This window comes from Bombus huntii, unplaced genomic scaffold (assembly GCF_024542735.1).
Source record: "Bombus huntii isolate Logan2020A unplaced genomic scaffold, iyBomHunt1.1 ctg00000060.1, whole genome shotgun sequence".
Lineage (NCBI taxonomy): Eukaryota > Metazoa > Arthropoda > Insecta > Hymenoptera > Apidae > Bombus > Bombus huntii.
In genome coordinates, this window is record NW_026099321.1 from 921,400 (window position 1) to 946,645 (window position 25,246).

A 25,246-nucleotide genomic window follows, 5' to 3' on the forward strand; every position below is an offset into this window, starting at 1 on the left:
CGACGGACCGAGAGAACAATATTTGGACTCGACTCCTCACGGCGCGGTCGAAGGTAGCACCGCTCAAATCGCTCTCCATACCACGTCTCGAATTAAGCGGGGCACTTATTTTGACGTCCTTGATTTCGTCAATACAACAGGCCCTGACGACCAAGATATCGCGGATAGTATACTGGACTGACTCCACCATCGTACTCCATTGGATCAGGTCTTCGCCGCACACCTTGAAAACATTTGTGGCGAATCGAGTCGCTGAGATACAGACCAAGACCAATATCTCCGACTGGCGTCATGTGCCTACCGACGATAATCCAGCGGATCTCATCTCCCGAGGCCAGACGCCCAAGGAATTCCTATGTCCGTCCATTCGGAAAAACGGGCAAAGGTGGCTCCTGCAAAGCGAAAACTATTGGCCGGTCTGGAGCCCGACACCGGTAGTCGACCTCCCGGAGCAAAAGAAGACGATCTGTCTGAGGACGAGTGTTAACGACAACACACTCCTCCATCGTTACTCGTCTTGGCCAAGACTAATAAGAATCGTCGCCCGGTGTCTTCGATGGAGACATAAGCAACACCGAACTGCCCATCTCACCACAGACGAACTGACTGCAGCGCACAACAGACTAATAAAAATATTACAATCCCATCATTTCGCGCCTGAAATTCGGATCCTCCAAAAAAATCGAAGCGAGGACGTTGGAGGGAAACTACAGCCATTAAACCCCTTCCTCGACGAAGATGGGCTACTCCGGGTAGGAGGGCGACTAACCAACTCCGCCATACCCTTCAGCCAAAAACACCCGATCATCCTACCGAAATCCCCGGTGACAGAGCTAATTATAGAGCAAGAGCACCGGAACAATCATCACACAGGGACACAAGCTACACTATACGCGATGAGACTGCGCTATTGGCCGATCGACGGCCGTAGCCAGGTATGGCGCACTCTCAGAAGGTGCGTCCGCTGCTGCAGAGCCAACCCTCCACCAGTGGAATACTTGATGGGTGATTTGCCAGAGGCGCTTATTACCGAATCGCGGCCGTTCACGAACGTCGGAATCGACTACTGCGGCCCATTCTACATCAAGGAGAGGAGGGACCGCAACCGACGTAAAATCAAGACGTACGCCGCCATATTCGTTTGTCTGGCGACAAAAGCGGTCCACATAGAGCTGGTCAGCGACCTAACCACCGACGCCTTCTTGGCCGCGCTACGCCGTTTCATCTCGCGGCGAGGATACTGTGCAACGATCCTTACCGACAACGGCACCAATTTCGTCGGGGCTAATCGGGAGCTGCAAGAACTCCGGAGCCTATTGCAGTCCGACGACCACCAGGATAGGGTACAGAATTTTCTCGCCGACCGACAAATACAATGGCGTTTTAATCCTCCGAACTCACCACATTTTGGCGGCTTATGGGAAGCCGCGGTTAAAGCGTTCAAACGCCATCTCATCCGCGTGGTCGGCACGGAGCTCCTGACCTTTGAACACCTCAACACCCTTGTGATCGAAATTGAGGCCATTCTCAATTCACGCCCACTGACTCCCATCTCATCCGATCCGAAAGATCCTCCTGTCCTCACTCCCGGTTATTTTCTAATCGGTGACACAGTAACCAGTTTACGGGAGCGTGATTTCAGGACAGTTCCATCAGGCCGGCTATCCAGTTGGCAGCGCATTCACCAGATTAAGCAGCACTTCTGGAGCAGATGGTATCGAGAATACCTAAATGAGCTAACCCGTCGCAACAAATGGGACAAGGGCAAACATAACATTCATGACGGCACCGTAGTAATCCTCAGGGAGGACAACGTGCCCTCTATGCAGTGGCCTTTGGGCCGCGTAATCAAGGTCCATCCAGGAGCCGACGGAATCATCCGGACCGCTACCGTGCAGACGGCAACAAGCATCCTGGACCGCGGCGTCAAAAGACTGGTCCCCTTACCCATCCACCCAGATCCAGACGAGGCCGAATGCCCACACGGAGCGAAGGAGGTCACCAACGACACACCTGACTCCACAGCCAGAATTTGATCGGTGCCCTCTCAACGGGGGGAGGATGTTACGCCGCCTAAAACATGTGCACGCCAGCCCGCGCGACCGTACAACAACCGACCTGCGTAACGTCACTTCGACCCTCAATAAACCTAAGGACCCACCATAACTTTCACTTCCCTGCATTGTTTCGCCATATGTCTTCAATCCGTTTGTCTTGAAGAATTTCTAAAGCTTAAAAATATTCTCGAAACACAGTCGGTTTTTTGAGAGGTCCTTGGGTTTATTAGTCGCACTTAAAACACGGAGAAAGCGGGTATGCACCCATTAGGAAAATCCGAATAGCCCTGTAATAAAATAAGCTAGGTTTTTCTCACGCACACAGTCATCTATTCACCACGATGGTAGGAGACTCCCTACTCATCCCTTCGAGCAGTAGTGCAGGTCATGACCAATCGACACCGCGGTTCGTTACCCTCACTTTTCCTAACGAAAGTGGGACCAACGAATCCGCGTTCTTTAGGCACAGGGGCACACCCACACCGAACTTTTCTTCCGTATTAAAAAAAAGAGCGACAGACAGTCTGAAAACTAACGCCTAACGCGGCAGTCTACACATAGCGCGAGAGTCGCATACTTCACGCAAATCTTTTGTCGGTTCTCGGTGTTGTCGAACATACATCTTCTCTCCTAAATATATCATAGTGCTAAGTCCATTAATACATTAATTTCCATTATAAGAGCCCTGCTCTAGCGTACATATCTATCGCATCTTCGTGCGACAAGTTGTTAACTATTTATTTCTCTACGTCAGTGTAATCTAAGTGTTGGAAATATATAATTTATAATTCTGTGAATCACAGTGTTATACAAACTCAATCACCCCTTATTATCTCAACGGAAATCAGGGGATCGATCAATTCGTGGTGTCGATTGTTACAATCGTAACGGGGACTTACGACCCTCGTTGACGTCTCTCCTAGCGATAATGTCTCCCCGCGATTGGTCGAAATTACACAATGTAACGTAATACGATATAGCGTTATACCATTTAATGTTATGTTATATAACGTAATACGTTAAAACGTTATACCATAATACGTATTACGTTATAACGTTATACCATATCACGGAATACGTTATGTAATATCGTAGAATACATTTGAATTAGAGGTCGGTTGAAAATAGCAAAAAACCGTGTACGTCGTCTTTCGTGGTTTGTTTACATCCAAGAGCGCCTAGTAACAGCGACGCGAGAAAGGATAAGCAGCGTCAAAACAGAGGTACGGTTTCATATTTCAAGGAATGGCAATCGAGAGGCCAGAGTATGTGAGCCGAAAAGTGTGTATGTGTGTGAGAGGACGAGAGCAAGAACGAGCACGACCGGGCAGGAGCGTGTTGCGAGAGTCAGAGCTAATTGAGTCGTCGAAGAGTAGAGTCGTTAGAGGTTTTGAGTCGTCGAAGAGTAGAGTCGTGAGAATTGATAGAGTTGTTAGAGAGAGAGTGTATGTGTGTTAGATTCGTCGTGACGAGAGTGGTCGAATAACTGTAAAGTTATTTGATATAGATACGAGTATTGCACTTAGTTTCCGTTAAATAAATATCGTTCTCTGTCCAATCTATATTTGTATATCCAATTTAATATTAATAAATTATAAGTAATCGAAAAAAATTTCTATCCTTATATTTCGATATTACAGTTATGACGTTATAACATATGACGTAATAGATTATAGCGTTATACCATATAACGTAATAGGTTATAGCGTTATACCATATAACGTAATACGTTGTAACGTTATACCACATAACGTAATAGGTTATGACCTTATACCATATAAGGTAAAAGGTTATAGCGTTATACCATATAACGTAATACGTTATTACGTTATTCTATATAACGTGATACGTTGAAACGTTATACCATATAACGTGATACGTTATACCTTTACACTATAAAACGTAATACGTTATAACGTTATACCATATAACGTTAAACTATATAACGTAATACGTTATAACGTTACACCATACAACGTAATACTTTATAACGTTATTCTATGTAACGTCATACGATATAACGTTATACTATATAACGTCATACGTTATAACGTTACACTATATAATGTAACACGTTATAACGTTATACTATATAACGTAATACGTTATTACGTTATTCTATATAACGTAATACGTTATAACGTTATACTATATAACGTAATAGGTTATAATGTTATTCTACGTAACGTAATACGTTATAATGTTATACTACTTAATGTAATACGTTATAACGTTATACTGTATAACGTAATACGTTATAACGTTATTCTATATAACGTAATACGTTATAAAGTTATTCTATATAACGTAATACGTTATAACTTTATATTATAAAACGTAATACGTTATAACGTTATATAATATAATGTTATACTATATAACGTAATACGTTATAACGTTATACTATATAACGTAATACGTTATAATGTTATTCTACGTAACGTAATACGTTATAATGTTATACTATTTAATGTAATACGTTATAACGTTATACTATATAATGTAATACGTTATAACGTTTTCCTCTGAAACGTCATACGTTGTAACGTTACACTGTATAACGTAATACGTTATAACGTTATACTATATAACGTAATACGTTATAAAATTATACTATATAACGTAACACGTTATAACGTTATATTACCTAACGTAATACGTTATAACGTTATTCTATAAAACGTAATACGTTATAACGTTATATAACCAATTAAAAGGGGAAATATGAAATTAAAATACATATATTTAACAAACATAAAATAGATATCACATTTAAAATATATATATATGTCGGAGCGGACATTAGAATTAGGGTTAGGGGCGTGAAACGAATCTTCGTTTGGGTTACACGTTGTCGTTATGCAATAGAGAAGACATTGACTAGTGCAAATACGATTATTACAGATCCGGGCAAGTAACCGTGGTAGTTAGGCACTCGAGAAACTAATGACAATGATCCTGGGTTCAATAACGAATCCGTGGTGGACGGGATGATAGATGAACGTACTCACAAAATCTAAGTCGGACGCGTAATATTCACTGGTCGTAATGAGTTACTCCTTTCATCAATGAGATCGCGAGCGAGAATGCCTTTCCCGTCCCGATGATGCCACAGAGGAAAACTATAATGGGGTGTGTCTAAGGATACGAGATCATCGGATTCGTCGAGAAAAGCCTTCGTTCAGAAAGTAAGGGAAATTGACGTTGCTGCTAATTGGTCAATCTCCATATCGGTGGTTAGAAAAAGATACTAGCCGCCTTCGTGGGAAAGTTGCTAGTGGGAGACGCCGCTCGTTGAAGAATATGTCTCCCCTATCTTCCCGTAGTTGGGACAAAGACTGTTTGTCTGTTTGAAGGACTTTAGTTAACTAAACCTTAAGATTTATAACGGGCCTTCGGGCTAGCCGAACATGTACTGCGGAGACGCATCGACATCTGGCAATCATCTTACTCGAAGAATAGGGTCTGCGTGTGGCGAGCCACGGGACAGAAACCGTTGGAATGTTTACTGTCGCGTGTCGCCACGAATATTTCCTTTAAGGAGAGCTGTAGAATTACTCCATACCTTTGCTAGGCAAAGCGTTCATCCCGTGACCGCGGCTACGTTCGGCGACTGACTGTCGCCTCGAGCCCAAGCTCATTATCACAACTCTCGAAAAATTACAATCGGATTGATTAACTACAATTGTTCAATTACAGACTCCGGTGTTCTTTCATCTCCGACATACATATATCATACATAAAAACAAAAGACGTTTAAAAGGAAAAAAATAATAATAATAAGGAACCTCTTATGGAAATGCCTCCGCAAACGTTGTTCGAACGTCGATCACCGAAATCTAGGGAAACAACAAGAAAGGGAAAGCATCAAAATCGCAAAAACAATCATAAGCGTACCCCCAACGGAACACCACCCCGTGGGGGATGGCATTATAAATAAGCAAAGCAACGTAGAGCATGGACTACAACTATAATCATCATTTAGCGATTAACATTATTATTCCGGTGAACATTCTTATTACGTTGCTCACGCACTAACATTATCGTTATTATACTCACCAATTATCGATTATCATTATCATCCTGGTGAATATTCTTATTACATTATTCTTTGTTCATTATTATTGCGATCTTCGTTATTGCGGTTTAAAATTATTTTGTTCACTCTTTGTTAATTATTTCGTTACTACGTTCGTTATTGCGCTCACCTTTAGAAATTTTGTATAGTATTTTGCGCTTCGGGGTCTTTAGTTTTTCGGTCAAGAAAAGAGAGCCGCGACCAAGGAAAAAGAAAATTTTATCCTTGAACGCGCATTGTAATTGCGGTATTAATCTAGTCAGTAAATTGTTCTGTCCGTATCGAAATAGATAAATAAAGTAAACGTTAATAGTAAACTATATTCGAGTTCAAGTAATAAACCCAGCAAAAACTTCGACGACCAACGGAGCAGCTGAGGTAAATGGCGCCAGACAGCGCCTACTCCTCAAGGTAAGAAAATTAATTTTGAGAATTTCCTTCTTCTCTGATAATTTCGTTGCCCTCGAGAATCGAATTAGAACTTCCTATCATCGATCTCGTTTTATTTTCGTGAACGGTTTCGAAGATAGAATCATCGTTTAAACTTTAAACAAGGGATCGTTCGCTGTGTTGGCTTCTGCAAACACTGTTTTCGATTATCAAAAACACCCGTCGATCTTCGCATTCCTCCTCCCACTGTTGGTAAAATACTACCCGTCTTTGGGCAAGGCTTGCGAAATCACACGAGTCCCACACAGAGAGGATCGTTAGAATCATCCTCGATTATTAAACTCAAAAGGCAAGGAAATTGTGGTAACAGAATCCATCGTAGTAAATGAATTGAGTTTCGGTTCTAACGGCAACCTGTTACAGTGAAACTAAAAGAGAAGAAGAAGTCGAACGTAAAAATAAATATATGTCGGATCACGATTCGAATTTTGGGCGCGCGACGACTCTTCATGTGGACTAGCCATCGTTTCACAAAGCCGAGATTTTATTTACACGTATATACAGGTCTATCACTAAGCTTAACAAATAATAAGTACAACTAATAATAAGTCTAACAAACACTAAGCCTAATGAATAATACGATCTACGAAGAATTAAATTAAATAATACTATTAGCAATGTTTGAGTTCAAACGAATCCACGGTCACCGGGATAACTCCTTACTAAGCGAAACTAACTTAGACGCAAATGCGATCGTCGAAAATGCTCGATGTATCACTCTCCAAGGCAATCGCAAGAATGCCAGCCTCGTGGAGATTTTTCTCCCTGTACGATTGCATTTTGTTTTCTATACCCGTTTGGAAGCATCGAGAAGGTTCCAAACGCCGTTGCTAGGCACACTCGTTGGAAGCATCGAGAAAGTTCCAAACGCCGTTGCTAGGCAGTTTCTGCCTGGAGTTTTGATTACTAATACAATGTATGTCCCATTGCATCGGCACCTCCGAGGCAACATCACACGTGGCTCGGCCCGCTCTCGAGGCCGCATGCCGCCACAACCACATTTCTCGGAAAACACATAGAACCACTCCAGACCTCCGTTAGATAAAACATCCATCCCGTGACCGTGGCTACGTTCAGCGACCGATTGTCACCTCGAACCCAATCTCGCTTATTACAAATCTTAAGCAATTACAACTATAATAAAATCTAGGCCAAGGTACTAGAGGGTGTTCCCAAAATTTCCAAGGAAAGGCTTCGGCTTTCCTTTCATCTCCGACATATATATATAAACAACGAAAAATCTCACATTCCTATCAGATCCAGCAACGCTAATATATATATATATATATATATATATATATATATATATATATATATATATATATATATATATATATATATATCCGGCTAATAAAATATATATAAAGGTAATAATTTAAGCGATTCTACATTCAAATAAAATCCGTTCAACGAGGATAAATAATTATTAATCCCAGCTTAAATCCTCTCCCGTGCCAATCTTCCTGCACATCGCAGGTTAGCCGAAAAGTGAAATTCGTTTACCAGTTGCATTAAGCATCAGTTATCACTACCCACTAAATGGAAAAATAATAAAAAATAAAATATTTTGAAATAGTCCTTAGACTATTTCTGGTGGCAGCAACTACCGTATTAATTAGAAATCTAAACCAGTATTACATACACAATAATATCATTTCAATTTATTTCCCTTCAGATTAAATTCAAACTCAACAACAAAAAAAAATTTTTCAGTAAACTTTAAATTTAAAATTTGATCGATGTCAATAAACTAATACGTAACATAACGTATTATGTTATGTAGTATAATGTTACAACGTATCACGTTATACAGAATAACGTTATATTGTGTAACGTTATAACGTATTACATTATATAGTATTACGTTTCATTGTATAACGTTATTACGTATTACGTTATATAGTATAACGTTATAGTGTATAACGTTATAACGTAATAGATTATATAGTTCGACATTGTTTCGTATTACATTATGTAGGTTTATGCAATAACGTATTACGTTATATAGTGTAACGTTATATTGTAGATCGCTATAACGTTCTGCGTTATATAGTGCAACATTGTAACGTATTACGTCATGTAGTATTACGTTATAACGTATTATGCTATATAGTGTAACGTTACATTGTATAACGCCATAACATATTGCGTTATAGAGCATATTATTATAACTTATTACGCTATGCAGTATTACGTTATGTCGTATTCCGTTATGGACTAGAATGTTATAACTTATTACGTTTTATAGTACCACATTATAACGGATTTCGTTATGTAGTACAACATTATAACTGTCACGTCCCGCGCTCCGCACGCGCCGTAACAAGAACAAGAAAACCATTCTATACAAAACACGCGAATAAGGATTTGAATGCACAAACGAACACGCGGCACCACGAAACGAAAGGAAGGATTAACAAAACGAGGGCGATTAACGGATCCAACCAATAAACAAAATACATATACACACAATCCTAAATAAACCAGGAAATAAGAATAACTACAAAAGGGGAAAATAATCGAAACGCTGGATAATGCATACATTAATGTTACTTAATTTAAGATTCTTTTCACTTTTCTCACAGAAACGAATCGTGCAATTGTCCAGGAGGGAAATCCGAAACGTATTACAGCGTAATGTTGCGTAAGATAGCTAACGAGTAAAAAGTTATAATCATATTACGTTTATCGTGTAACAAGTTCAGCTTGCAAGCGTACTTTAGAAAGGACGATGATGGTGATACTAAGTCATAATTGTCATCTTGGCAAGATTGCGCGGTGTGTGGTTTGCTTTTCAGTCGTCACTTTCGCAGCACCGGTGCATTCACAATAGACGCGACGATCTCGAGCACTGGAGATGCAGTTACTATGTTGAGAGTGTAATTATGGATGGCAGTGGAGGAAACCTAGAGGGTTATTGCAACCTAGCTAGTGCAGTTTGCTGCTGTGTGTGTTAACTTACGTGTGCGGTAGCTACCACACCATTCACCGACAGTTTACGAGCTACGCATATCGCACTAGTTCGTCGTCAATTTTTGCAACTACGTTCTTATAATATTGTTTCGAACGTTACGTCGATTATACGATATCCGATTGTTTTTCAAGTATATGGAACGTTATACTAACAATGAGATTTATTCAAATATGTATATACAGCATTGAAATATAAGTAACATGGATGATATTGCAACTAATTCTACATGATGTAATACGATATGTGTGATTGCAAACATTTCTATAAAATGCTATCAAAATAATAAGTAAATATATATATATTATGTAATTACATTAATAGTAAACCAACGGACACGTCTGTGTTCACGGTTACATATATTTACGCATAGTAAGTGCATACGTTACGCATAGTAGTAATATATTTTTGTTAATAATTTTTGAAGAAATAACGAACGACGGCTAACAACTGCACGTCAAAACTCTATGCCAAAATCAAGATCATCGAAACTGGCCTCCCCTTTACCAATATTTACCATAAAATGCATTGGCAAATTTAAGCAAATATGACTCAAAACTAATTGCAGTTTGGTTTAAATCTAATCCAAACTCAAACAAAAAATGGTATTGAAGTAATAAATGTATACAGTAAGAAGCAAGCAGAAAACTATAACTAAATAAATATGTTGTCCTTTTTTAATGTGACAAATTAATATGCATGTTATTTCATTTTAAAGCAATAGGAACGTAAATTTATCAACACGGAGGCAGTGGTGCAATTTTTAATCCGCGTTATAGGGGGTCACACTGTATATTATTTATTAAATTAATAGTGAACCAATATATAAAATTATGTTTGGAAAAAATATACATTCTCATTACAAACATAATTTGCTTCAGTATTTTGTTTAGCTCTCAGAATTTTTATCATACGAAATATGAATCTTTAAAGTACTGCAAAGTAAGTCTTAAAATATATAGTCCCTGTAATGATTTCCTTTTAAGCCTATAATCTATTCAACAATGACAAATTACACTGAATTAAATATTGTTGCAAGAATTAGTTCAAGAACAATTAGCATTAAAATTGGAATAAATTGAGTACACAGTTGTTACGTCGCGTAACACTCTACCTAGCCGAGGCCACACACCGCGGGCAATGTGGCAACCAGATGTCTTCGGATACTCGCAGCGTAGCCTCCATAGTTTCAAGTACCTTCCATAAATCTCATAGATTTCCTAGAAAAGGTCCTTCAAACCAAACAAACGTCTGTTTCCGAAGAATTTCCAAAGACTATTGTCCACCACGGCTTAACTAGGGAAAGTTAGTTTTTCTCACGTACGCTGCAACTTTCCTCCCACTAACCACTTTCTCTCGAGGGCGGTTAAGACCCTTCGTTTAACCAATTAAAAACGAAGCCTATTCCCTCACTCTCCTAAATAACATCGGCACCAACAAATCCGATGGTCCCGTGCGCTAGACACACCTATCCTTAGCTTTCCTCCGAGACAGCATCGTCTCCCAAGACAGTACTGTTTTTGCATCCTTCGAACGATCAACATCCTTCCACCGGGTATACACACCCGCAGATCAGTCACTCACTCATCTCGTACATACGCACCAGCGTAACTGTCTTCGTTATAAGTTGTTGGAATAAACGGTGAAATATAACTTACTGCTGTGTCATATTCATTTAACCATATTATCTTAACCGAAACAGGGGAACGACTACTTCGCGGCGTCGATTCACCGAATCGTAGCGAGAAGTTACGCCTCTCGCTGACGCGTTTTCCTCGCGACCGCGTCTCTCCGCGAACGGTTGTAACAACGTGAAATTATTCGTTCTTTTTTCTTTTTAATTTAATCATGCGAAACGATCTATAAATGCACTGAAAAGACCGGCACTTTGTGAGTCTAATGATCCAGGGAAAGTGATTGGTCAGCAAATGATTGTAACCCCGATTTCTTTATTTCTATAACGCGTAAGTGTATAAAATAAATAAAAATATCATGATAAAGATTCAGTAACGATGATAATTAATTCAATAATTAATTCAATCATGATGGTAATTATCCGATAATAGACTGAGTGAAAAGCGTTCGCGATTGGCCGTAATGGCGAAATATGCGGCTGTTAGAGCGTTAAGTTTTAAGCCACGCGATATATGTCAATCTAGGAGACGTATAAAAAATCCCAGAATTTTTACATACATGCATACGATACAAACGTGTATACAATACATACAATATCGTATACACGTTGACATCTACGGACAAAGTTCTCTTCGTAAAAGAAAAATCACGTAGCAAGATAATGTACTACTAACAACAAGTCTCAAGATATAGCTGTCGACAATTTTATTGTTTCATATGACAATGTTTCAGCCTCCAACTCCGTCATTAACAATAACAGTAACAATAATATTAACGACAAACTGCGTCACAAACACTCCCGTGGTTTTTCGGAACCTGCGACAACCGGACAACTGGAGCACGTTGCAACAAAAGACTCTTATCTGTATCTTCTGAGATCTCTGCAGACAATCTTGATAGCGAAGACCAGATGTTCTCTGATACTAAGTTTGAAACTGCTACAGAAAGCAGAGATCATCCTTATGTCGAAGCAACGAGGAGCCAAAACAGAATTTTGACAAACTACGTTCGACTAAATTGTATCATTGTTACTAACGAATACACTGCTCTTACAAAAGCCTTTGTGAAGATCAAAAATAAATATCACCTACTCAAAGACAGAAACACCAAAAACAGATTACACCAACTTACTGAAAAAGTAGAAAATATCTAGCTGGGCCCCTACGTTGGTTTATTTTTGCTAATCTGGGAATGACACGTATAATCAAAAACCGGAAAACGCGGATAGGAAGTTTAATGCACTTGAAGAGATTAGCTCCGCCGATGAAAAATTATGGCTAACCGTAATATATCTTTCCAATTACTTTCCATTCTCATCATCATATTAATAACATTAAGAAGTTGAAAAAAGATACAACATTCAGCAATAAGCGCTGTTCTTAATGATCGTATCAGTGCACCAACAAACATTCTGTTAAAGCCAAAACTTTCACTTATCAGGGATCGTACTACATATTTGTGTAATAGCCTCCTGACCAAAGCCCTCTAACACTACTACGAAAATTAATCGTACAGCAAAACACTTTTAACCATCTAAAAATAAGGAAAGTGAACTTAAAAAGAAGGCTCATGAAACAATGTATCAATAAAGGGAATATTATACACTCGTAATCACTTAAATATCTATTTTTCTGATCATAACACTGTCATTACCTCGATTCGTATAAATATTGAAATTGGAAACATGCACAAAATGTGCAATTTTTTATTAAATGATGACTTACATATAACATATACCGATGGAAGCAAAACTACAAGACCAATTTCTGTAAAATCAGCTTACATCTGCAAAGAATTAACAGTCTCGATGAAAAGAAGTATTCCAAATACATTTTACGTATTTTCTGCAGAATGCATTAATATTATATATCATAAATGATGGAATCGTAACATTAAAATTTCTACTGATTAGCGTTCTTCTCTTCCAACATAATTCAAAAATAGATACAAAGACTATCGTAACTTCTGTATTCTCGAAATTAAAAGAAAATATGACGAATTTAAGGAAAAATGCATAAATAATTTTTGGATTCCATCACAAATGGATATACTGTGTAATCAAATTAATTAAAACATGATTTTCGTGAATCACTTAAGCACGAATGTAATTTGAATATTGTATATTATTTTAAAGACAATAATAAACCACGATTCGCAAATAAAGGTTAAACTCACGAGAGTTTGTCCTTTGATCGCTACCACTTTTCTGAAAAAGCAGGATTTAAATCAAATAGTCTAGAAGAGTCCCTTGCAATTCTTTAATTCTCATAGAGCTGGCCTAACGAAGAATTTGAGAAAACACAATCTGTACCCGCCACTGAATACGAAACCCTTACTTTACGAACCAGATATTGAAACGCGTTTATTTTCTTAAAAAGTGCACAGTAATTTGCACGTTTAAATTTTCTTCTAACTTAAATTAAACTGTCGTTTAAAATCTCATGCGCCCGGAAAAATAGTAACTGGGGAAAGCTAACGTACCCCTTATGGTACATAATTCTTTATAAGGGGCTTTTTTTGGACTCGATAAAAAAAAAGAGCTGTATGTAAATTATTTAAGAAAGCGGGATAATCTCTAAATCTAAAGTTTCCAATATAATTCATTCTTTGCTCAAACTACTGGAAAATCTTGTCCGTTGTATGCATATGCGACAACACGTCCTTGCGTGTAACGAATTTGCATGTTTCATCAATCAATGGAATTTTCATACCACTTGATTGAAGAACTGCTAGCTCGACGGATTTCAGACATGTTTCAGATGCATCGTATTCACCGGAGGTTATAAAATCATGAGGTTGTATATTAAGATACGAATTTGTTTTATTTTCGTCGAGCATTTCCATTCGCGTATTTATTAAAATATATTCATCGCAAGAACAAAAGGTTAAAATTCCATTAAACTTTTCGTTCATTATAATCTCATTTCTTCGCTATTAATTTGTTTATAGATTGTTTGTAGATTGACAAAATATATTCACATATTACGTGTATTCGATTTTATATATTTCAAGAGAATCAATCAAGTGATTTTTTCGGATTCACGTTAATTACGTCACTCGCATTATCTAACGATCTATCATCGCTATCATTATTAACAGTATACAAGGTGTAACAGGACACGTGAGATACATTTTGGGAGTTGATTGTACACCCAAAAAGAATGAAGAAGGCTCATATAAACACATGCTCTATTTGTTTTCGCTTATGAGATACATCGAATTTTGCAAGCAGAGCAAACCTATTAAAAATGTTGAAATACTAAGGTTCAAAATAGGACAAGATTATAAAGAAATTCGGCGAACACCAGGAATTGTTCGAGTGTCAACCGGGTCCATAAAAAGACGTATACAGGTTGGCCTTGAAATGAAAGGTGGTCATTTTGAGCATCTTCCGTGAAAGTAATTCGATAACGCGAAATGAAAACGGAAAATTCGTTATACCTTCCAAACGAACACAGATACAGCATGTGTTTATGTGAATCTTTTTCATTGCTTTTAGGAGTACCATCGTCTCTCGAAGTGGATCTCACGTGTGTCTCGCGCATTGCACATATGTCTGACAACGTACTTATGTACACACCTTTCTTCGTTATTCGTTTTATACGTTTTTTACGATATTCAAGTTATCTTAACAGTAGAAACAGAAAGTCATTGTAAATTTTGTAAATATTTGCAAAGCATCACGCTTTTAGTAATTGTTTGAGAGGAATAAAAGCTATAGAAATATTTTAACAAATAAAAATCAAGTCTGCGGTCTTAAATCACTTGCATAATAACGTTAAAAATTGGATATGTATGACATGTATAGGGTGTGAAGGAAGTAAGTGTAAATAAGATAGTATGATTCTACAGTACGGGATGGGTGGAGAAAAACGCTTCTAAAAAAACCATAGGCTGCAAATGATTCCTTCTCCCGGTAAACAACGTTAAAGTTTTAATAATTCGTTAACTGGCTTTATTGGCATAAAAATATTTATTTGCATTTACTTTTCGTGGGAAAATAATGCGCTATCGACGAAGCAGTAGGAAATTACAGATATATCAGAATACTGAAATAATGGAAGACCTTTACGTGCAGAAAAGGTTGCGTGATAATATGATTTTCAGCGACTAAATTAGTAATTTCGTGATCAAGAATTAATATTGCGACATTTAAATCCATATCAAAGATTAAATCGGCCCCGCATTCCTAAAGAAGATTAATTATTGCCATTCCTCGTGCGCATTTACTAATGAATTTACATAGAATAGGTGACATCGAATCCATCATACGACAATGTGGCGAATACGAGAGCGAATTTACATTTTTACAACATTCGCAGCGTTTAAACACTCCAAATAGATATGTCACTCGGCGGGATTTTTCCCATTGAATGATACTTATGCTGCAACTATGCTTTTTCGACCGTGTTACGAATACAGTAGCATCCTCGATCAACAAACGCCAGAATTTCATTTCGTGCTCGCGGTAAAGCGTACGCAATAATTCGAGGCATTTAATCAAGAATGGATAGCAATTATGTGCCTACATCGATAACAAGTGCGTATATTTGCGACTTTTAGATTCGTGACTCTATAGCAAATCACACCAAGTTAAAGCACACGTGTCTACTCTATCTATTCCACGCATGATTGCTCACATTCCGACTCATAGTCGATCGGTTCGCCAATTTTTCAATGCAACGTTTATATTATCGTGAACAGGATGAATCGCTTCCCATGGACCACCTCGCTTTGCAGATTCGGCTGCTCCACTGCTCCACTTCTTTCTTCGCAGAGTGAAAGATATCGTTCAGTAGCTTAAAATTTAGTTAAAACAGTAGTGTCAAATTTAGTATACTTTTTGTCGCCTACGAGCAAAAATAAATATGCGTTTCTTTTACGATTACAGATATCTATGAGAATAATCGTTGATGGAAAAGAAGCCTGAGCGCAGAATTATATGTAAATTTGCAAACAAAAAATTTAATTCATTAATTCATTAATGTTAATTCATTGTGAATTAAAAATCAGTTTGAAAATTACTAAAACTTTAACATCGTTGATCGGCAGAAGGGATCATTTGCGACCCATGGTGCCTTTCAGACTGTTGTTTCTCGCGATGAGCACAGTATGCTATAATAAAAAAGATTAAACTTTGATTTTGAAATGAATTGAATTTGATGTAGGATCCTCTTTAAACTTACTTTCTTCGCACCCTGTGCATGACACGTCGGCAGATAATGGCCGGTAGAATGAAGTTACGTCCACGCAACAGCAATCACCAAAGTATAACTTATACCACATTAATATAGATTTATAGGGAGTAGCGTTATGTGAGAAATGAGAACAGCGCGTAATTGCAAGAGTGTGAATATGAAAAGGCGATTAAGTGTTAGAAATAGACAAGAGAAGCTCTGAAGCTGGTTCAAAGACAGACGGGAGAAATTCTAGACAGGAGGAGACAAAGACACGGAGTAGCGAAATGAGAGAGGACAGGTGGAAGGTAGAAAGACACCTAGTAGAAGCTAAAAGACAAAGGGATTTGAGGTTAGAGCGAAAACTCGGATCTACTGGATGACGATCGTGTGGGTCACAGGAAGCAGCGACACCTATCGAGGGAAAACAGGGCTGCTGGATCGCGGTTCATCGTATCAGTACCCTTCGACACTTGATGGACACGCAAGAAATCAAAGAACCAAAAGCAACAGAAAGCGCTAGGTGAGAGCAGAAGGACTAATGAGCAAAATAAAAGATTCAAAAAGGAGAGGAAGATCGACCTCGACGGAACAGGATAGGACGGTACAGTGTCAAAGGCGAATGCTCATTAATTGAAGCCTTTAAGAGAAAAGGGAAAGAGGACGAAAACCGGGAAAAAGACAAAGCAGGAAAAGAGAACTTGAAAAAACCGCAAATGACAAGAAAGAAAGGTAGATCACCATCAATGAAAAAACAGGAAAAGGAAGGGGGCGGAAAGCAAAAACGGCGGAAAACAAAGGCAGGAACCAGGGAAATTTGGAAATGAAGAAATTGGGCAAATTAAGGGGAATCATTTTAACGATAGAAACGGATGTAAAAGAATAGACATTTACACAAGCGACCAACCACATCGACGTTTTAAATTCAATGGCACTCTGAAGTAGAAGCCTCTGTACTAGCGCGAGAGTCAAACAAGGAATCTGTTTCACTTTTGCAAAGCACACACTAGGGACTTGGTAGTCGTCCGGGTTCGAACCAATTTCCTCTTTCAGATAATCGCACGCATCGTTTAAAGAACGCAGCGATTCGAATTGTAGGTTAAGATTAAGTTTCATTCAGATTATTTATGAGCCTCGTCATTTTTCGACTGCTAAATCAAACAATTTTTTCAACGTAATAATAGAGTTGCACCCTTTTTGTGTTTCGAACTATCGAAGTTTTTTTCCGAATGCCACGATTGCTTCACCATAAAAAACCAGCTCTCTATTACCACTTTTGTTCGCTATTTTCATTTGCATAATATCGTCATTGTTATCGTCTTTGTCGCAATGAAGCCATTTCATTACATTAGCATATTGAAGGTTTTTCTAGTGTTGCCAGCATTTGCGGAATCTACGTGCTTTGGACAATTTTCAATATCATGTTTTTGTTTCTTAATATCTGTAAAAATGTGTGTTTTTGCTAATTCTATTGCACTTACAACACTTTCTAATTATGTCACGTTTGGTTTTGATGGTTAGAACGCTATTAGTTTCATACTAAATTCTTACAATCAGAATTCACTCAATCGAATGAAGGGGAGAATCTATCAATTCATTATTAATGATCAACTCATGACTTACAGTTGGGATCTAAAAATGTCACAATTGAAACTTTGTCTACTCGTTTGAATAGCCTCAACGGTCACTGCCCACATCCTAATGTTTAAATAATTAAGGTTGAAACAAATATTTAAATAAATAAATGTTGAATACGATTTTTGAAAATATGCACTTTCATCCAACATATGTAAAATACGTACAAACGTATTGGATAAAAGTCCAGAACTTTTTAGTAAGAAAGAGCAAGACCAGATTTAGAATTGGTCATACTAACCTGACACGCTCTCGTCTTATAACTGAAAATGAACCACACAAGTGTAAACACTGTAGCTGTATTTTGTCTGCAGATCATCTTCATAAATCGTAGTAACTTTCCCGAACACAAAACAAAGTTTGATCTTCCAGATGATATTTAAACATGCCTAACTAAATCTCCTTCACTTTCTCAAGGATATTAGTTTGTATCAGCAATTATGACATTGTAGGCTATTAACTTAATTGTGACATACACTATATCCTATTAATTTAAGTTTAGGTTAATTGTACTGCATCTTGCTGTCATTGTATATCGTTGTACTGTATGTGATTTATGTTCAAAATGTATTGATATATACTATTAAGTGAGTTTGTAACTTGTTTTATTATATTTTACATTTTGTTCTTTTTTTGTATATTCTTGTTATGAATTTTATTAAGTATGCGACCCTAAATAAAATAAATAATAAGACATCCGTTACTGGGAAATATCATGTTCCTATAATAAAACGTTCGGATATTAATGTTTGGACGAGGGCGCTCTACTGTAGTTTGAACAATTTTTAAATGTACATAATTCGTGTACATTACCTAGTGTTTTTTTCATGAAACTTAATGGTAAAGCTGATAGATAAAAATATTTTCATCGTTTTCAATACTACAAAATGCGTTTAAATGTGATATTTTATTCGAAGGAGTAAATATCGTAATATAAAAGATCCGTTACTTAAAATTATATTTGCGCAATTTTAAACATAAATAAAATTTATATTAAAAATTCCATTACAGTCTATTGATATAATTTTAACTGTTTTACTCGATGCACGAAAAATTGGCATTTTCATTAACAGAGTATAAATAAGGATACCAATGGCTTAATATGAAATAGCAAATGTTTTAATACCGAGTCGGTTATAAAACTGACTTTAATTCTTTACTATTAATAATAATAAATAATAAAACTGATCCAAAACATTGATAATACGAGAGAATAGTAAAAATAGATGTACTGAAATTGAAAGCTGCGCTTAACTTTATGTAACATATCTGCAGGCATTTATCGAGCTTAAAGTGTGCGAAATACACGAGTTTTTTATGCGTATTAGCGTATTACAAGTATTATTTGCCAATGTCGATCAACTATTAATCTGCTTAAAATTGGACATCTTTATAAGGAAAATGATTTGTGTACAAAACGTTGATGAAACTTTATTTTTCTAGTTATAAATAATTGAATTTTTCCATGGAAATACTATCGATGAACCAGCTGATCAATTTTGCTCTCTGTTTCACCCATGTTTCGTGTTTCTAACTCTGAAGATACAGAACAAAGGACGATAGTAATTCACTGACTTAGGGCAACTATTCGCCACATGTATTTCTAGTGTAAAATGATGTTTACAATTTGAAAAATGATGTTTAAATAATATCTTTTTACATAAACTTTCTTCGTTGTTTCGATGTCTTGAATCGATTCTAGAAATGTCTTTTCACATATTTTGTGACATCCTGTAGTGTCAACTGCAAACGTGCAAACAGCAAGCTGACATATTACTGCTGGGGAATGACACGAAGATTTATGCGATGGAAAGTGTAATGAAGAGGATGATGTTGAATGTTCTGTATAGCTAAAGTACTATTCATACTCAGAGATATGTATGTAAAAGAATCCTTATTCATCTATTTGACCAAGAGAGTAGAAATATTTTAATAATTGAATCACATAACTCAATATTTTTACATGTAGAATGCACTTTGCAACTGCATCAATGCATAAGAATACATACAAGCCACGCAGAAATCTGCAACATACAACGCAACGGTTAATTGCGCGAGACACGCTGTATGTGTATATTACAACAATTCATAGTTTATTCGTAAATTTGTGGATACGGCAGTAACAGCTGACATTGATTGTAGTGTCTCTTATGTTATTCATCATTTGTTATTAAAAGTAATTAAATTGGGTTTGCGTAAATGTGATAATAGAGTGAATTCAGGTTGGCAAATTGTAACCAGCAAGTGTGTGTAATTACGTGTACGAGGGAACAAGGATTCTAATGCGAAAACAGAACGATTACAGTAAATACCAAGTGTAACTGCAGCTAAATGAATCAGTATGTGCGTGTGTATCATGCTATAATTATTTACAATATTTCAATTCTAGTAAAATATGAAACTTCTTCTCTTGGCAAATATTCCTATAAAATTAATATAAATTCGTCAAATTCGATAATGTACATATTTAAAAGCGATAGTTTGCGAATCACAGTGATGCAAGTAAAAATTTTCAGAGTATCATGTTCATATTCATCATTCAGAGTTTCAACTTTTAATAGTATCATCCCTTTAACGTTATGGCCAACTGACAATAAGTTGTAACCTCACTCCTTGTAACGGTAAAAGCAAAACAGTATTTTATTTCAACTTATTATATGTGCGAACACATTTTGAAAAATTGTAAGGTGGTTTTTAGCCATTTATGTTAGTCGATTGAAGTTTGTTAGTAAACATGGTGTGATACTATGGGAATAATAATAACAATAATCAGTGGTAATATAAATAATTGCAATACAAAAATAGAATATTAAAGTGACAGACATAGTTAAGCGAAGTGACAGACCTGACAGTTTCGCCGCTATTCGCAGCGTTCTGTTTAATGTAAATTATAAAGTAAAGTATCAGTACAAAGAAAATATCAGAACGGATATACAAGTTCATTTAACAAATGTTATAGTGTCAAGTAGACTGTACTTTATAAATTGCATAACAGTATCACTGTGAAAAATATGGTAGTAAAATTTTATACAAAACATGTAATGTCGTTGAAAAATTTAATAAAGCTGCGACATTTTATTTCTAGAATTAACAATTATAAAATGAAATGCGTCAAATGTGAAAAAATTATTTAGCAAAAATAAATACATTAAAATGAGAATTCTTCATATATTCCATAACCAACTATTTCCTTTTTACAAAATTAACTTGAATTAAAGAAATTGTGCGATGTCGTATACGTGCCACGTCGGTTGCTCCATGTAGATTCTGAAAAATTTGCAGGTAAACCTATTCGTTCATTTGCGTTTAAGAAAAAATTAAGTGGACAGCTTAACAGAGATTAATAAATTCGATATTGGTGACATTTCGATATAATCTTGTGGCCATTTGCTATGGTTCTTGAATATAGTTTTCCTGTTTCAAAAGACAACAATTATCCAGCGACTATATGATCAATCGATCGCAGATTTTACACAACGATTTTTTGTACTCCATGTTACTAGTCGCCGCTGACGTGAATTCACACCATTTCGCAAATTTTATTCAGTTGCCGCTTAGTTATCATTCAACGGTTTCGAGAATATTGTTTGCTGAAAATAAACAGTCAGGCAATGGGAATTGATATAATTTTATAATATAATTGCACAATACTGTTAATATCCTATTGATCAACGAATACAAGTTGTTCGTTAATTTGTTGGATTCAGTTCGCTACGAAATATGTTGTATAGCTTCCAGTGTTTCAATACTTTGAGCTTCTTTTCTTGGGATATAAAGTTATATACACATAGAAAGTGTATGAGTGGGAAAACTCATCTGCAGTTTCTTGACCACGGATTCAGAAGAATCGAAGGCAGAAGATGCGACGGGAGGCAGATAGTTTTCAGTTGCCGCGGCTGTATAGAAGAAACGAATTTTTTTCGCAACGGAAATTCGTCGGATAGGACAAGTGGTTATAAACATGGTATGGCAGAGCGATACTTTTAAATTCACTCTCGTTTTAATAGCAGAACCTCGCGGCAATCAGCCATGGACTTATGGAAATCGTAGACGGCACCAGCTGAGGTTCTCGCGTCAGAACCGTCGACAGCGAATGTGTTAATGTAATTAGAATTGTAAATTTATTTGCACAGCGTAGAAATTTGTGAACTTTTTGTTTTCGGAGCAGCTTTCAAACATTGATATTATGCAAATTCTCTGACCTTCAACAAGTCCAGTTTTATAATACGTTCTAGAAAAATGAAGCAACGTAACAAGGAGCATAAAGTGTTTGCGTTGATTCACAGCGCTATCCTATTACCAATGATTTGATTCTAATAAAGGCGCGTCTGCATGGTGGAAAGCACGTATTTAAGTAAAGCGTAGCAGTGTGACGCGGCAGGTCGGCCAGAAGCGAGAATGTAAACGCTTAAAACGCATTAAACGGCAAGGGGAAAAAGACTAAAGGATAAAGGGAACGAGCTCTTTCGCACTGCGTTAGCGACACTCTCTTACACAACGTGCGCTCAAAAGCTCTTTCATTCTTATACATGTATGAGCATTGTGCGTCATTACAAAACATTCGCTGATGTATTCATAACCAGTGCTTTCGCTCATATACGACGTATGAAACGCCAAATGCCAGCTGGCGCATCGATTGCATACAAGAAATGACATATTACACTCCTCTTGAGAAATACCATCATCTTCCCCGTTTTTCAATTCTATCAAGCTTTCCATCATTGTTTGAATGGACAAATAACGAAACGCCATTCAAAATATAATATAATCGCTTCGACATCTACATGCACGACAACTGACGAGTTTCAAGAAAAACCAAATTTCATATCGCTTAGAAGAAGCATAGTAGCCATAAGATTCTCTTGACCCGCTCGTGAGAATAGCTGTCGGAAAGTAATGCAAATTGAGAAATTAAATTTCGTTGGCGGATACTCGGTAGATGATCCGAACCGCGTTATGATACGTATGGACCGTTTATTTTGCAAGTGGCGTGAGTCCATCTTTTGAAAAAATTGAAAACACGCACACACACACACACACACACACACACACACACACACACACACACACACACACACACACACACACACACACACACACATATATATATATATATGTCGGATCACGATTCGAATTTTGGGCGCGCGACGACTCTTCATGTGGACTAGCCATCGTTTCACAAAGCCGAGATTTTATTTACACGTATATACAGGTCTATCACTAAGCTTAACAAATAATAAGTACAACTAATAATAAGTCTAACAAACACTAAGCCTAATGAATAATACGATCTACGAATAATTAAATTAAATAATACTATTAGCAATGTTTGAGTTCAAACGAATCCACGGTCACCGGGATAACTCCTTACTAAGCGAAACTAACTTAGACGCAAATGCGATCGTCGAAAATGCTCGATGTATCACTCTCCAAGGCAATCGCAAGAATGCCAGCCTCGTGGAGATTTTTCTCCCTGTACGATTGCATTTTGTTTTCTATACCCGTTTGGAAGCATCGAGAAGGTTCCAAACGCCGTTGCTAGGCACACTCGTTGGAAGCATCGAGAAAGTTCCAAACGCCGTTGCTAGGCAGTTTCTGCCTGGAGTTTTGATTACTAATACAATGTATGTCCCATTGCATCGGCACCTCCGAGGCAACATCACACGTGGCTCGGCCCGCTCTCGAGGCCGCATGCCGCCACAACCACATTTCTCGGAAAACACATAGAACCACTCCAGACCTCCGTTAGATAAAACATCCATCCCGTGACCGTGGCTACGTTCAGCGACCGATTGTCACCTCGAACCCAATCTCGCTTATTACAAATCTTAAGCAATTACAACTATAATAAAATCTAGGCCAATGTACTAGAGGGTGTTCCCAAAATTTCCAAGGAAAGGCTTCGGCTTTCCTTTCATCTCCGACATATATATATATATGTATATACTATACGATACGGCTATTGCCTGACATGCGCGTGTGTCATAAGTAGACTGCCGATCTTTATGCAACTGCATATTTTTGAGAGCGCAATTTAAAAAATTTTAAATGTATTATAAAAAGTATTATATATTGCCCATTCTATATATTTTTTCGTATCACGTGCATTGTGTACAATTTTGCACTTTGAAATTTCTTACAACTGCATGAAAATCGGCAAATGAAATATTTATGTACACACTGTTACAGTAAACAAATAATTATCGAAATGAAATAATAGTATTTTATTCTGGCTGCGCTAATAATAAAAAATAGAATTCTATTTATAAATAACAATTAATTTCACTATATTAAGTAGTGTGTTTATACTTGCCAAATAACAAACAATTTACTTTGGTTTTTCATTTCAACTCTTAAATAACAAATGACTCTCTAAATAATTATTTGAACAAAAATTTATCAAGTGTGAACGTTATCTAATAGAAAGTTAATAATATCATGCCAGGAAAATGATCGATTGCTGGCCGTGGAGAAAGACATATGCAGGAAACAGAAAATTCTTTTAATCGATATTGCATATTGAATCTTTTAACATTAATCGTATTTCGATGATATTCGCGCTAATTACCAACTTTAATGTACAATTATTGTGTGATGTATAGTCATAAACCGCGAAGTATTAAAACTTTATTTCGACGTGTTCATTTCGTTTGCAGACGGTTAATAAATGTATAAGCCAATTATTGCCACTAAATCAATGACATGCAATTTCTGTTCTTGACTGTAGAAAGCTCTTCTTACGTAGGAATGTATTTACGGCAATTTCCATTTTATAATTGTCTTATGTTTTACACGAAGGTTTATTTCCCAACCGCTATCTTGTTTACTCATGAAAAAGCCATTTATCAAACGACTTCGCCTCTCAGTTACTCGTGTATTATCCATTATTCTTGGCCAGTGTAAATTCCTGATTTACTTCATGAAGCCCGTCCGAATTTCCGCTCGGCGAAAAGCCATTGCTACTACTTTCAGAAGTAGACTATTCGGTATAATACCGTAGCTTCCTTGAATTGTTATTGCAATCGTCCAAGTTTTCAAAATCGCAATGGCCCTGAAGCAACCTTCTTCCACACAGCTCTGCAGCACTTTCTAACCCACTAATGGCACTTTTGGAGAAACTGCAATCGATGGTTCTGCCCAGCAGAACGGCCATACGGTAAAACTACATACGGAATGGCCTACAGTTTCTTCGAAAGTATGCTCTGTTCGAGACGTGATCACGTATAATTAATTTCGCGATTAA

The 25,246-nt window shown here is 37.1% G+C and overlaps 2 protein-coding genes and 1 long non-coding RNA gene across 4 annotated transcripts in view; 2 read left to right on the forward strand and 1 right to left on the reverse strand.

The window, feature by feature from the left end:
* The window catches only part of LOC126875946 (uncharacterized), a 96,457-nt gene extending 88,196 nt beyond the window's left edge, over positions 1–8,261 (reverse strand). For both annotated transcript variants that reach the window (XR_007693795.1, XR_007693794.1), the window contains exon 1: positions 8,115–8,261. This is a non-coding gene — a long non-coding RNA (uncharacterized LOC126875946). The remainder of the gene's footprint in view (positions 1–8,114) is intronic.
* Positions 1–25,246, forward strand: part of LOC126875922 (uncharacterized) — a 258,532-nt gene that overhangs the window by 172,551 nt on the left and 60,735 nt on the right. The window lies entirely within an intron of this gene.
* Positions 8,222–25,246, forward strand: part of LOC126875919 (uncharacterized) — an 87,918-nt gene continuing 70,893 nt past the window's right edge. Inside the window, exon 1 of the mRNA XM_050638822.1 lies at positions 8,222–8,367. The gene's annotated coding sequence lies outside the window, so the exon portion shown is untranslated. The remainder of the gene's footprint in view (positions 8,368–25,246) is intronic.